Source organism: Acyrthosiphon pisum, chromosome A2, assembly GCF_005508785.2.
Source record: "Acyrthosiphon pisum isolate AL4f chromosome A2, pea_aphid_22Mar2018_4r6ur, whole genome shotgun sequence".
In the NCBI taxonomy this organism is placed as follows: domain Eukaryota; kingdom Metazoa; phylum Arthropoda; class Insecta; order Hemiptera; family Aphididae; genus Acyrthosiphon; species Acyrthosiphon pisum.
This window is the reverse complement of record NC_042495.1, coordinates 119,155,279-119,169,817: the sequence shown is the minus strand read 5'-3', so window position 1 is coordinate 119,169,817 and position 14,539 is coordinate 119,155,279. Positions and strand designations below refer to the sequence as shown.

The 14,539-nt window shown below is 26.4% G+C and overlaps 1 protein-coding gene across 1 annotated transcript in view; it reads right to left on the bottom strand.

The window, feature by feature from the left end:
* Positions 1 to 14,455, bottom strand: part of LOC100570667 (acid sphingomyelinase-like phosphodiesterase 3b) — a 75,875-nt gene extending 61,420 nt beyond the window's left edge. The window contains exon 1 of the mRNA XM_003246206.4: positions 14,208 to 14,455. The gene's annotated coding sequence lies outside the window, so the exon portion shown is untranslated. The remainder of the gene's footprint in view (positions 1 to 14,207) is intronic.
* Between the last annotated feature and the right edge of the window lie 84 nt (positions 14,456 to 14,539).

The following is a 14,539-nucleotide window of genomic DNA, read 5'->3' as shown; positions in this document are numbered from 1 at the left end:
CACCATAACAATATATTCAATTTTAAAAATAAAGAAAAATTTTAATTAAAAAATATAAGTCCCTTATGGTTTTGTAATAATTTGCATACATTTTATTATTAAAATGTAATTAAATGTGAAATAGATTTTAAAAATAACTTAATGTAATAAATATTATCAAAACATCAAAAGGTCGTTGTTACAATACAATCCAACTTCAATTTGTTAAAATATTCTGCTTGGTGATATAATAATATAATTGAATTATTTGTATAGAATAGCAGTCAATAAAGTATATTACGATGGAAACATTAAACAATAATCAGACGGTGCTGTGAGGCTAAGGGATTTAACATAGAAAGGGTTTGCACCTGGACATCGGTTGAATGGTCACGGTCGATTAAGTCTTAAAGACTGACCGCGAGCTGGTGGAGTTACCTAATTTTTTCACAGTAGGTACAAAATAATATTAATATTGTTATGCTCTGTAGTGGGTTTTTAAAAGGAGGGGTGTCCAGTATTTTTATTAAATACATTATTCATTGTAAATATTATTCGATAACGAAAATAAAAAATCGTTGTTAATTTGTGAAATATTTTATGATTATTGGTGATTTATTTTTTTATTTTGTTAGATTTAAACTAATTTGACTAGCAATATTACCGAATTTTAGAAATTCACATACAGTATAATTATTATTCTTGAGGATGAGTTGTACCATTAATGGCATAAATAAGATAAAAATAGTCTTAAATATTTTATAAATCAAGAATAGTGGTATATTGCAAATTGTTGTTCTCAATATTTTATTGTTTTTTTTTTTTTTTTTAACAATATGAATAGTTTAGTGAAAATAATCGATATTTTTGTTTAAATATACAATTTTGTCAAATATTTTATTTTTAAACGCCCATGAAAATTATTATTTTAATTTTTTTTAAATGTCAGTAATTATAATATCATTAATTTTGTATTATAACTGTCAAGCTGAATAATGTCTTCAAATCGAATATTTCATGTAGATTTAACTAAAATTAATTTGCGAATTTCAATGATTTTGACAAAATAAATTCAGCGCGTGGGTTTACAAACATTTTAAGCAAGACTATTGAAACTAGTTTCAAAACCAATTTTAAAAACTGGTATAAACTGTATTATAATTTGAAACCGAAACCGAAAAAAAATTGGAAACCAGTATACAAAATCGAAACCAAAACCGAAATTTCCTAATACCGGTTTTGAAAAATTGAAACCAAAATCGAAAAAATTTAAAGCCGGTACATAAAATCTGGAACTGAAATTTTTTCAATAGGTTTCTAGCTCTCAATTTTCAAGTAGGTACTACGTATCAGATTAGTTCAACATATTCAATTATTCCTACACTATGTTCATAATATAAATAATACAATTTACCGTTGTACATTTACTTTTGGCAATGATAAGCATATATGTACTAGGTATGAATAATAGATGGGGGATAAAGTGTACCTGTATATAATTGTAGTTTTCCACTTAATGCCTAATGTTCATTATAATAATATAATACCAGGTATTGGCACGAGACAAAACAATATCAACTATTAGAAGGGTACATTATTTCATTTGATGACAGGTCATGTATTCACATCACGAGTATACCACTGAACTGTAACAATAAACAACCTAACGTGTCTGCTTGAGTTTCTCGGGATTATACGAAAACAATAAGGAAATGTTTGTCGACAGGTATTAGATAATGCTCTACACTTTCCTATTGTCTGCATTCCAGACGTATAATAATACGAAAACCTATTGGAACAGTAGTCTGTAATCAGTATATTCACGTTGATTATTATTTATAATTAAGTATGAAGCTATATTTTGAAGAACAATGAGTTATGAAAATTATTCATTTTTATAAAAACCACAATATAAAAAAAGAGGTTCGAAGTTAGTAGGTATTATAGAAGTTTGATTTAATAATTTAAACCATGATCCAGTAAATGTAATATACTGTAATCAAGGATTATATAAAACGAGATGCTAGACTTCTGCATTTATATTTTATTGATAACTCGAACCTACATCAGTGCAGTAGGATAAAATACGAGGAATACGCCATTATTGTACAATGGCTTTACTATAATAATTGTATCAAATAATATGACAACGGATAGGAATTTAGCGAGAGTGCTAAATATCAGTGATGTTTAGTTAATTATATTATAGTATAGTCAATAGTTTTTATGAAAACTGTCTTTCTCTATTAGTGGTGATGATGGTTTGAGCCCGTTTTGATTTTTTTTCTATTTTTTGATAATTATTGCATTGCTTGAATAGGAAGTGCGCCATCTAGTTTTATATAATCTTCGATATTATGATTACGCTAGTTTTACAAATCTTAAAATAAATTAGGTACGTGTTTGTCATAAAAATACGAATTATTAATTATCCCATAATAAACTATCATGTCATTGAGGTCAATACATTTTTGAAGTCTATGGACCAATATTTCTCAACCCTTGTCGTATACTTTTCGTTCCACCCCCCGAAGCCATTTTTGAGAGCATCCTGGACCTCCTCGTCATGTAAAAATTGTTGTCCACCCAAAAACTCCTTTAATTTATTAAAAAGATGATTATCTGATGGTGCCAGATCCGGGGAGTAGGGTTCGTGAGTCACAATTCACACCTTAATGAAACAATCAGGTCCTGAATAAGACAGGTGGTATGAGGTTTAGCGTTGTCATGAAGGAGTGACACACCACGAGTTTGCATTCCTCACCTTTTGTCTTTGATTATTTTTTTCAACTTTTTGAATGTCTCACAGCATTTATGGTGGTTCCTTTAGACATAAAAATCGACCAATTATATCCGTTTCCAGTCCCAAAAGATAGATGCCGTGATCTTCCTCACTGAAAAATGTACTTTGAATTCTTTGGTTGTTGGTAAATAGGTATGGTGCCACTGTAAAGGCTGCCTTTTTTACTCAGTTTAGTTAACCCTTAGTTACTCAGATGAACACCCAAATTTCGTCACCACTCACTCACCAGTCATAATTAAGTCAATAAAAGATTCACCTTCACTTTCATATTATCATTAAAGAGTAACAGAGCGTATCTCACACCTGTGGTATTAGGAGTGATCGAAGGACGAATAATTGTTTGACGCGTTAGGCTGTTGTGAAGACATTTCGTAACGAACTGAAGCGTTTGATGATTCGTTTTGACCCTTAGGAATCTCTTTACCTACCAGTGGGGAAAACTTTGAAAAACATAAATAGTCCTATACGGCCTTTGTAACCTTACTCCCTGGACGTCCCTCGTATATTGTATAGACATTGTAATAACTATCATACATTATTCTTGTATATAGTTTCATACAGACACATTGTATAATTTATTGTAAATTATATATTATACATAGGTAGCAAAAAATATATTATTATATATATTATATTTTTTCAAGCAAAACTATTGTCCAAATTAAAATATATGTGATACAATTACAATAACAATTATTTCTTTTCATTGTTTAGTGTGTATAATTATACTGATTTGTTCAGATTGCTATTTTATATTGGAATTACAACCATACAAATTAGAATTGCATTATTAATATTTAATTATTGTATTTTTATTTTAAAAAAAAATGGTATAATCCTAAATTACTTTTGGTCTTTGGTGCTTACTATAAACGGAGTTTTTTTTATCAATAAATTACAATCCTCGTTCATACCATGCGAAGAGTATATCTCTCATACATTATTCAGCAGATGGTAGTCATATTATGTTCCCCTCTTGAACGAGAAATGTGAATTTTCAGTTTGAGTTAATCGTACGCATATTCTCTTCTAAAATACGATGATTATCCTCTTTGTTCTAGATAGCATGTACAACATTAGTTACCCATTAAGAGTTTCCACATATTATTTTTAAACTTCTTAATGACTCTTAAGAGTGAGGAGTATTACCAATTACCATCGTTTTAAATTATCACTATAAAATGTTGATAATATTTTATAATCATCGACAAAATAGAAAACTAAAAACGTAATAGGTCATAAGAAAGAATTTGTTTATAAAATATTTTTCACATTAAATCATTTTTACTTCAAATGTATTCAACCAACATTTTTATGTTTTTTGTGTATTTAACCATTGTATAAAACAAATTACATAATATCGAAATGTTGACAAAACGCAATGAAAAATGACATAAATGCATTATTATAACTTATATACTAAATAATTAAAGTTACATCAGCTTATAATTTACAGATCATAACAACGTATAATTATAATATGAAATGTTTTAGTCACATGACAACAAACTAAACTTCACTTGTCTAAAGTTTCTAGTCCAATTTAAGGACTTATAATTCACTAGGACGCCTGATGAAATTGTGGTTTTGACTTATAGTCTATACCTATATTACGCAAGGGGATCGAAACTGAACTAAAAAGTAATAGACTAAATTATACGTTAAGATGGTATACTGATTAAAGCCTAAATTTTAAAAATGCAATTCGGTTTTAAAAAAAAAATGAACCATTCAACAGCAATACATGAAAATATAATCAACATTGGGTTAACTCGGGTTGTTTATAGAGAGCATACGAAAGTTCAATTTGCCTAGACCTATTATGTTCGTTGACTAGAAATAGTATCAGTCAGTTGAAGACATATATATAGTTCGTGGCTGTTGTTTTTAGTTATATTAATTTTCTTGTATAGTAAAATATAATTAAGAGGGTAGATGATGAAACATTGTGAACTGAGGGCCAGAGAATCATAAACTATTTGCAGTACACCGTTTTGGGTTAAACAGTAGACAGATTTTATTTAACTGAAAATACTCACTGACGGACATAACATTTTTTTTAAATATACATAAATGAACTGATTTCGACGATCTCCGCACTAATGACTTAGCATACAAACTAAATTAATATAATGAAACGTTTGATGGCTATTAAAAAAACTGAATCAGTAACAAATTATGGTAGACCTTAAAAATAATACTGTAATGATAGGTAATTAAATTATATAATATTAAATACAATAATAAGAATAATTGTAGATAGATCAATAATATTTTACTATTAACACTGCATCATGTTTAAAATTTACGACTGGCCTTGTAAGAATTTTTTCTTCGATTCATATGTACATTGTACATACATTATTACTTTTTATATAATCATTTATCTATTGCTTAACAAGACCATTTAAAGGTTTAAAACATACTTATTAATAATATAACGATAAATTATGAGGTATATTAAGACTAACTTAAGTGATTTATAAAGTAATTATGTCATAATAAGCATTAAAGTATCGTTTTTTTTTTAGGTTGCAAATAAAAAAAAAAAAAAACAGTTTCCACTGCTTGAAATGTATTGTGTAAACGTTATTATATTGAATGATATTTGGTTTCAAAATAACTAAAATAAGTCTAGTAAAATCGATAGTGTATCTTATGGGTGGGAGGTGGCAGGGTTTTGACAAATTGTATATAAAAATGTTTAAATAATGTAAAAATAAATTAATAAATAATTTTTTAATAAAATTTGTCAAAAATTAACTTTAAACCCCATAGGTACTCAACACACACACGTACACGCAAATCTGGACATGACACTGAAAATAGATAAAACTTAAACCTATAAGACATTTGATAGTAATTATGTTTATTAATATTATTATTTAATTATTATTTAATTGTTGACATTTGACATTTTACAGACATCCAATATTAGGTTTATATTATATAGAGACAGTGCAAAAGATAAAATTGTGGTCGACATAGTTTCTATATTTTATGAATTAGTTCAGAAAATACTTTGCCATTACGCTAAGACATGAATAATTATAAAATTATTTCATCTGCAATAATTTTGCATTCTAAACACTTCTGCCAAGCTTATGAGAAACACGATGTTTTTAAGTTAAAGTAAATAACTGAAAGACTAATAATCTCTTGCAAACATTTAATCCCCGTTCAAACCATAAAATGTATGGTGTACCATAATAATATATTATCACTGTATATTTTAAATGCATATTCATTTATTTATTTTAAATGACAAATTTTCAAGATTATACAATAAGTGTGAGGACATTAAACGCTTATAAAATTATTATATACATAACGATTCTTGGGAAGTTCAAGTCTATTATTTCATATTATCATTACAAAACACTCTATACAGTTGACTGAAAGTATCTGGATTTAAATTAGTAATTATTATTATTTTAAATAAATTACAACCGAGTTAAACATTATTAAAAATAATCTAATGTGGTCAAAAATTATTTAAAAACAAATCAATATGGCTAAAAATATGCCCAAATATTACATTTATATAATTTAATAAAATATGCTGGATGTCTTACTTAGTTTACTCAGTCCTTAAGAAATTTCAAGGAAACCAGGTACTGGATATGTCCAAGAATAGCATCTCAAAAGTAGTATTTGTATCAAGCTTAATATCCAGATAAAAATATTGGAACATTGTATGCTACAGAAAATGATTTGGTTAACACTGAAATTAATTTAAGATTTAAATATAAATTGAACCACTATGTTATATAAGTTATGACATTTATATAATTATATCTTATACAAAATAAGTTTTATAAAATAAAGAATATAATAAATAAATATTACTTATTTGTACCTCTTGTTCAGAATTATATCGAAACACTTGATATTCTCCTTTTAGGAATACAATAATCCTATCATTGAAACATGAGCCCACCTTGTTATAAAGATAGAACCCCCAAATTGTGATGTATGAGCAATGGCCGTCCAAACGGATTAAATCTGATAGAAATATTATTGAAAGTAAAATCCTAATGTGATTTGCTTGGACCATATATGTAATGTAACTTTACAAAAGCTCTAATTCTAATCCGTCCATAACAATGGACGGTCCTCCTTGAGAAGGGGAATTTAGAAATTAATATTATTATTAATTGATGAATACATTTTCTAAAATAGGTTATAGTAGCATACTAGCATCAAGTAGTATTATAGTAACAGTCAACAATTTATTCAATTCCTGAAATATAATATTTTACTGTCCTTTATTTAACATAAAATCTAAATTTTACAAAGATTTAAAACTGTTTGAAAATAGTATCATAGTGAATAAATTAATAATAAATAACTCGTTCAGGAATAAATTAGAATAAATTTAATTTAATACAAATTAGTCGAGTATTTCCAATGTAATCTTGTATATTTTGATACAGATTATAAAATGTTAATTTAAAAATTATTATGTTAAACAATTAAATTTGTTATTTGTGCATTTTAAAATTAAACTTAAGTGTTACAAGATTCAACTATTGAAATACATTCAAATTAAGTTTTATTGTTTCTGTATAAATTCACCCAAGGCAACAAATATTTATTTTATGAAAATAATAATTTTAGTGTTATTTTAGATAGTTTGCATATCTATATTGTATAATAATATTAAAAACAATAAAATAGCAAACGTGTAATTAAATGCTTAAGAAATATTATGATAACTATTGGTATATGAAACATTGAGTTATTTGACCTCCAAGTAATAAGTATAACGAAAAAGAGTTTTCTTTAAAAAAATAGTATACACGTTTTACTTAAATATACTAAATAAAAACCACTTGTTACATGAGTATATCAAAAATATTTACATTTATAAAACCAAATAATCATATTATATAATATGAAATATAAACATACTATATAATATGATAATTTTCGATAGTTTTTAAATGAATCACTTATTATTATTTCAGAATATTTTTTAATTTTTTTTTTTGAAAATAGTTGGCTTTATTTGAAAAATTACAAGCTATACAGTATGTACAATAAGTAATATTGATAATTTACAAACAGTTGACTATGTATATTTACATGAGGAGGAAATCACACATTTGTAACACCTCTTAAAAATGATATTGACTTAAAATATTAATATAAGATATGATATGAAGAGCTATAAGGTACAATAATTGCATTTACGTATCTGGCATTCTGGCGATTAAAAATATTTTAATTTAATTATGAGATATGAAAGGTAGTCTGAGTATCGGACTATAGAACAAGCTATTTGTTTAGATTTTCAAATATTCATAACATATTTTATAATATTTTCTTTCTGTAGTTTTTCAAATCTTACACTCGGGTACCCTTAAAATTCTATATTTTATTATATTATGTTTAAAATTGTTCGCACTGTTATAAAATATAAAAACTAAAAAAAATTTACTGATTCTTTAAGGAGGTAACACAATCATTAGAAAAAAAATATATATATTTCTGTAAATATTGGTGTTAATATGTGGCGTAGGAGATACTTACATCTAATATTAAATAAATAGTTTATGAACTGTAAGCGTTTAAAGTTTAAACGAGCGCGTACGAGATAGGAAACCGTTAATCTCTTTGCCCATTTAATAATCACCGATTCATGCTTTTAAATTTTAAACACACAGAGCTAGTAAACTGTAATATGTTTGTTTAATATTGAATAACATAGACGTTCACTGAAAAATACTGTACGTTGAAAAAACATTAAAATTATTTTCACACGTACAATAAAATATGGTACTGATCATTGATCACAGTACAATAATATGTTCATCTCTATATTATATTGTTGTCCTAAAGACTTGATTAAAAATATAATCATTGTTTTTTATATGACGTGGAGAATTTTTATGTATAGGTATTTAATGTATATTGAATATATTGATAATACTAATATCGATATCGAAACACTAAATTGGTGGCGTAGCGCATATGTGAGATAACTGAAATTTGTGTGATTTTACAGGAACAGAATTTTAAAGTTTGTTTAACTATATTATCTATTCAAAAACTCAATTTTTTATATGATATTTATAGTTTTTGATTGTGTAAGAAGTCCTTTTTAAAAATAGAATTATTACTTATTTTTCTTGACTGGACTAGCAACAATTTAAATACATAATAATATGTGCATACACATATCATATACCTACACTTATCCCACATTCCCACGCTATAATACGTCATCGAAATATTCGCTTTGATCTGTATATAGTGAAACATGGAGTCTATAGACTACCGATTTTATTAAATAATATTTATGCGATGATTTATATACTTCACTTACGCATGATAAATTTGCAAAATAATAATAATATAATATCATAACGTATACATACGCACGATATAACCTATACGGAAATACATCAGCGTCGAATCACACGATAGTACGTATTTATACTAGGAAAAAATGTCTACTGTGAAAATTTCAAGTTTACTATTTGAATCGATAAGCACAAATTCGGTGTGCCTTTGAACCCTTGTAATGATCCGTTCGCCATTTCATCCTGCCGTATACGGTAGCAGTTTCCCTACAAACTGCTTGGCTCGCATTCCTATACGCCCAAGTTTTGGTCTACAAAGGCGGGACAACATTCACCTGGCCCGAAATTTGTGTTAATTAACCGAACGGTTTACGATTTTCTCGGCCACAAATGTTTACGACTTGTCCCCATGTTCGGTGGGAGGATCCAATCTCGTATATTGGAAATAAGCATGTGCGTGTGTGTGTGTGTGTGTGTGTGTGTGTTTCCAAGCCAATTAAGTTAACTCGGATGATGACTACAGACGAGACCGAATGCTACCGAACGCAATAAATAATAAAGGTATATTATAATAATCAATCCTTATGGAGTATATTTTTGTTATGTATAATAATTCCAGACAATAGTAATAACTAGAGCTGTGAATCTGAAGCTTATTGTTTTTTAGCTTATTGTAAAACGTAGCAGGCCTAACAGAATGTTTGAACGATGTAACACCAAATTCAATTTTATTACTATACATTGTTTGACATTTTATTTGTAATTTATTTTTAAATATTTCAAAGACATTTCAAAGGTTTTATTGAAAATAAAATTCACAGCTTTAATTATAAGTTTATAACATTAGATTTCATAATAATATGTACCTAGGTACCTTAGTAAGTATATATTATTTACTCAAAAATGTAAAATGCAATATGAACTTTAGTGCATGCATTTTCTATGCATTATCGTAAAAATGTTTAACTACTGGTGAAAAAGCAAATACAATATACATTTTGAATAAATCTAAATCGTTTTTGAATTTAAAAGCTTATCGTACCTCCTTGTTTTAAATAACGGCTTGCGCCAAGCTTAGAGAAGTGAGATAAGTTCGGTACCCTCATTTATGTTCGGTCCAGAAGTATCTACTTTTTGTATTAATTTAACCAGTTTTATAAACAAAAGTTAAGACAGTAAAATACTCCAAAAATTACTACCATAATTCACATCTGTTTATTTTTATATTTCGTTTCTACTAAAAACTTTATCGCTAAGTTAATATCATGTACATACACCTGGAAAATGTTTAAAAGTATTTGGAATTTTTTTTGCTTATGTAAAAAATATTATTAGGTTCTATTGAGCTCATTACAATAACCAGATTATAATTGTTTTATATACATTTTACCAATACAAAATACATATAATATTTTAGAATAATAATTTGTAGTTATATTAGTTAATTCTTGAATCTTAAATATTGGAGTAAGATAATAATTTCAATAATTAATTTTAAGACACAAACTATTAAGTAAATAATTGTACGAAGATGACAAAGTTATAAATGTAGAAATACAGAAAAAAAAATACTGGTATGAAACGATTTACAATTTACAAAATCTGATCTATGGGAAAATGTCTTCATCGAATAGCATAAGATAAATAAAATCACAATCGTAAAACATTAAGATATTATAATAATTTCTTATGCCCCGTTGTATAATAGCTGTTTTATTATATGAGACTAAAATATCTTACAATTATTATTATTATTATTATTATTATAATATGAGTGTCCGTGGGTCCAACCTTGAGTTGTTTTACCATAAACTTTTTAATAGAATATTATGCCAGCATAATATTATATAAACTACTTTATGTGTAACATGTACTTGTTCTTCCAGCCATATTAATATAACATTATAATTTAAAATATTTATCTCACTCCATTAGTAAACACGAAGTATACTTCGTTTTTAAGGCCAAATACTGTTATATCGTTATACGAAGACACTTTACCGTCTATGTTAAATTAATTCAATTATAAATATAATGAAAACAAAAAACGTTTTGAAATTTTCGTTTATTAATGACACGAAGGATTCAACAAGTGTCAGTAACTCTGTAAAATAAAGATGTTATATCCAGGGTAGGTAAGTACAAGGTGCATATCAGATTATAATAAAAGCGTACGATTTTATACATCTATATCCTATATTATTTTTTAAATTTAATGAGTATTAAATAAGAAGGGACATTTTGTGTATCGTCTAAATTATTCCAACAATATCTTCATCATAGACTGTTAAATCTACTGGCAGACACGGTAGTAATCGACTTTTAATTTTTACTGAAATTCATTCCCTTATTTTATTTCACTCTATCTCTGCAAAAAGTTATACTTTTATATTTACATAGTGAAAACTGTTACCGAGTTATTATACACTCAATTCAACGCATCTTTAGGGAAATGGCATTTTTTTTCCGGAAATTAAGAGTGAAAAGTTTTCTTTTATTAAAAACTCTATGGCGTTCATACTAACGACTTTTCCTTTCATTATATTATACAGAAGTGGAGAGAAAATAACACTGGAGAGGCACTAGAAGTCAGTAACCCATTTTATCGTTTATAAAACAATAAAACATTATATACCTAGTATTAATATTAAATTTAACATAAGAAATTATACACAGACCATTTTTCATTTGTAGAAATTGCCAAAAATTGTATCGATCTCAATACCAAGATAAGTTTTCTTTCCTATACAACACAATATTACATTATTCTTCATTGGTATCTCCTTTACCTACTTATCAAATTGCATCCGCATGGTCGATCAAAAAAGGTATCACGTCCATATTATGTTAAATTTAATTATGTTAAATAATAAACAGACTCAAACTAAATTATACAATCATACAATTGTTCTCAAAAAAACTTTTCCTCTCTAATGTATTTTCACCCTTTATACTAAAAATATCCAACAATCGTACTCATATTATAACCATTGACTAAAATATAAGTTAGATGAGTTACGTTAAATTAAAAAAAAATAAATAAAAATAAAATGCCAAATACATATCATCATTTGTATAAGATAGAAAAAAATATATTTAGTTCGTTCTACACTACAAAATCTATATAAAATAACTGTAAGTAGACAAATTTATATTCAAAAATAAGTAAAAATAATATGTTACATTATTTAAAAGTTCATCACATCGTGGGAATATTGTATTTTAGATGTCTAAATAAATAGTATTTAATTGTTTTAATTTAAAATAATTTTATATTATTAATCGCATGAACACTTTTAAAAACTGAACTCTGACCTGAAAACCCATTTTTATAAAATACAAAATGAACTATTATTATCATTACAATAAATTATTGTCATTATTTCGCCCGCCGCAGCAAAGAAGCATTTTTATTTCTGTTTTCACAATTTTTTTTTTTCAAGTCATAACTTTTTTTGTGTAGTTCCCACGAAGACGGTAGTAACTGCATTTTATTTTATAGAACGTCTTTGATTGTTTTATGCTACTATAAGTTTCGCAGGAACTACACGAAAACAGTTATGACAAATTGCAAAAAAAAAATTGTGAAAACAGGGATACGACTTTCTTCGCTGCGGCGGGTGATTTATGTATTTTACACAGGAATATTGGTGAGTTATATACTGGGGCATATATATTTGCTATGCACGAATGATATTGTTGATTATTTTATATTGAATTAAAATTCTCTTTAGAGTTTAGAGGATATCATCGCACTATTTGACCCAGGCCCAAAATAGCAAATGCATGTTAAACAGAATCAAACTTGTGTCACTTTTAATATTAGAGTGAATTTATCTATTATCAAAAATTAAGTTAAGAACATTACCTGTAAGTATCTTTTTGTTGGCTATTTTATGATATTTTTATTTTTATATAAGTTATGAGTGTCTAAATTATTACAATTTAAAAATGTTTATAAATTGTCTAAAAATTAAAATATTATAAAAACCCTAATGTAGGTATATAGTTAAAGTTCTTAGATTTAAGTTTGACGGTAAGTGAATTCACTATAATATTAAAAGTGACAATACAGGGTTGGTTGTGCCAAACATAAATTGTCTATGATGCTTTGGTCAGACAGAGAAAACAAATGGTGCCCCGACATCCTCTTAAGGATACTTATTAAGACAAAAAATAAATTTCTTTCAAATCTATATTAACAGTACAACATAATCATACCAAAGTAAACAAAACTAGGCAAATACCACCCTCCAGCATTTTCATAAGGTCCACGTACTTGAGTACTTCACATATTTACATATCAGTTTCAGTCGAATTTTCACAAAGCTGCAGTATTTTACTCGACATAAGGAATATATACCTTTTTTATTCCATACTTAGTTAGCTTCAATAGATTCATTGAGTTTCGTAGCTTACAAAGGACTAAATATATTATTTTATATCTATTTAATTTATATTCAAATTGTACATCTAATATTTTGACAAAAAGACTCGTGTTAGTAATGAAAAAATACGATTTTTTATATTCAAATTTTGATTATGTCTTCGATAATCCTTTCTAAATTGAATTGGTAAACAAAATGTAATTGGATTTTCAGTGTAATCAAACAAATTGATTTTGACAAAAACAAGTATTTGGTTTGAAACCTTTTCCGTATCAATTATGAATGACAGTAAAAATTGTTAAAAAACAAAAATAATTAAATAATTTACCCTAGTATTAAAATTAAAAATAAAATCTAATTAGCTTTTAAAATAACAGACATTTTAAGTTATTTCATTAATTTTAAATTTATATTACTACCTATGTACATATTTTAATTTTGATACATACAAACAATTACATAGGTATTTACTATTTAATATAGAAAGGTATAATTTAAGTATATAAATACAACGATTAATTTATAAATAATAAAAAATAACTTATACATGTTATAACATTTTTATGCCAATGTATTAATACAAAAAATACCTAATAAATCATTTATAATTGTATATAAATATATTTACTGTACAGTATAGAGAGGTTTCATTGTACTTGTATTATAAATTATTACATTCTCAATAATTTACCAACTTTACAACTTTTAAAACAATTCTTAAATACTTACGTTCGATATTTGACTCAATTTTCGATTCACAGGAATCTGTAATGATAAAAAAAAATGTCCATATTAATAACAAACTATATATTTTATACATTTCTATAATGGCTGCTAAAGGCTAAAAGTCAAACATTTCAATCTTCACAACTTTATCTACTTTACCCTTTATTCCGTCACAAATTCCATTTAAAAATAAAATGAAAATGATACAGTTATTGTAATATTTGTTTACTACTACGTTATATAAGTTTGATCCTATGTAAACCTCTCAGTTTTAAAACCATACAGCATTTTAGGTCAATATGTTTACGCCAAATAACAAGAACTTAATGGAATAT